The following is a 2,037-nucleotide window of genomic DNA, read 5'->3' as shown; positions in this document are numbered from 1 at the left end:
AGGAAGGAAGGAAGGAAGGAAGGAAGGAAGGAAGGAAGGAAGGAAGAAAGAAAGAAAGAAAGAAAGAAAGAAAGAAAGAAAGAAAGAAAGAAAGAAAGTTTTCTCAATGGAAACTGAAAATGTTGACAGAGGAAAAGCATGTAAAATGTCATTTATTTGCTCCAAACGTACATGAAAATATATGTAAAGCTTACCATACATTCAGGTAATCATACACTGCACACACATGGCAGCTATAACGCAATGTGACTGAGAGAGTAACCCCAAAATGACTTTCAAGAGCAATCCAATTTCTGACATTCAAAGATTCATTGGTGTTAATAAATAATGACAATGCGCTAATCCATCATAAACACCACTTAAAAGGAAACAATTAAGGTCATTGAAACCAACACAGAAATCTAAAAGGGTTTATGAAGAGACTGAGCTACAACCCTTGACACAATTAATTCTTCATAGAGGCACTTCATAAAGAAAAGTCAGCCCCAAATCTTCCCACTTTGGAGGAAGAAAGTACTATTATATATTTATAGAAAGTATAATTATATATTATATTATATTCTCAACAGGGGTTACAGTTATTTTGTCAAAAATTGCTAAAAATTGACAAGAAAAGTGGACATAGTCCCTCAAAGTCTTCAATTTTCTTACATTTGGCTTTAACCAAGTCTTAAGAAAAATGGAAAAAGTAGTTTCTCTTCAGATAAGAATTTATTATATAAATACAATTTACATACTACTTATAATACAAAGTACTTATAATTCACTAAATGTAATAACTAAATCTAAGCCTTTACTAACCCCCCCACCCCTACAAACAATCATGAGTATATTAAAACCCACTTTGTTTACTCAGCCCCAGAAAAGTTCTCCTTCTTCCATACTCTTGCTGATGTAGCCTTTGGAGATGGTTTGTACCCAAACAGAATCCCCGAAAAATGTGAGGCAAACATGCAATACCAGAGGCTCGGGAGTTGGAAGAGAGGTCTCTTACTGCAGCTTTATTCAATGGCTGATGTTCTTGGAAGGATTTGAAATCTGGAGTGACTGAGTCAAATGCCAGTGTTGGTAAAGGGAAAGAGAAGGCACTTCTGTTTGAGTGACGACACTCATACATTTCAAAGCAAGACTTAATGGAACCAATTTGGTCAATCTGTCAATTCCATACTGAGCCCATACCAGCTTGCCCCTGCTAACGTGAGAACAACTCTATAGGAAGCAGGCTCTCCCCTGCAGACAGATGTGCCAACCTGAACGAATATCCTTTCCTAAGAGCTGCAAAATGGTGGAGGCCTGGGGCTTTCCCATTGCCCACCTCTTCTACCAGGTGAGCAGCTGAATACACTGCTGGTTCCTGACTTGCAGTTCTGAAAGAAGAGCGCTCTTCCCTGTCACTGTACTAGGAATACTGTCAGGAATATTTTCTCTTCTGAGGAAAGCCCATTTATCTACCACATATGAGCACACATAAGTGTGACCTCACACACAAAGGTGAGTGCACATGCTATGACTTTTTATCCATGTCATTAAGATTTATTGCTAAGGTGAGAAGACTCTCTACTACATATTAACCTGAGAGAATACTCTTTTACCTGTAGACCTTGTTTCTCTTTTGGGATAGTTTCATACACATGCAATTTATGGTTATATAATAATATATTATTATATTCACCCTCATCAATATCTATTACCCCCCTTCTTTTGTCTCTGACCCCTTCTCTTCCAACTACTCCACCAGTATTGACATCATCAGAGAAGATGGCATCCCTTCATAAGCAGAATGATCATTAATAGGCTTTATCTTCTAAGGCATTTGGCATAGCCTCAGGGGCATCTCCTCCATCAGTGATGAAAAGATGGATGCTGAGTCCTGTGCAGGTACCCATAGCTCCTTTGTGTTCATGGTTGCAATGCCAATGCCATATCTGTGTGGGAGCTTTCCATGACCTCCTTTTCTATCCTTTGGCTTTTTGTTGTTGGTGGTGGTTTTTGGTTTTTTGGTTTTTTCCAGACAGGGTTTCTCTGTATAGTCCTGGC

The sequence above is a fragment of the Mus pahari genome, chromosome 9 (genome assembly GCF_900095145.1).
Source record: "Mus pahari chromosome 9, PAHARI_EIJ_v1.1, whole genome shotgun sequence".
Lineage (NCBI taxonomy): Eukaryota > Metazoa > Chordata > Mammalia > Rodentia > Muridae > Mus > Mus pahari.
This window is presented reverse-complemented; position numbering follows the sequence as displayed.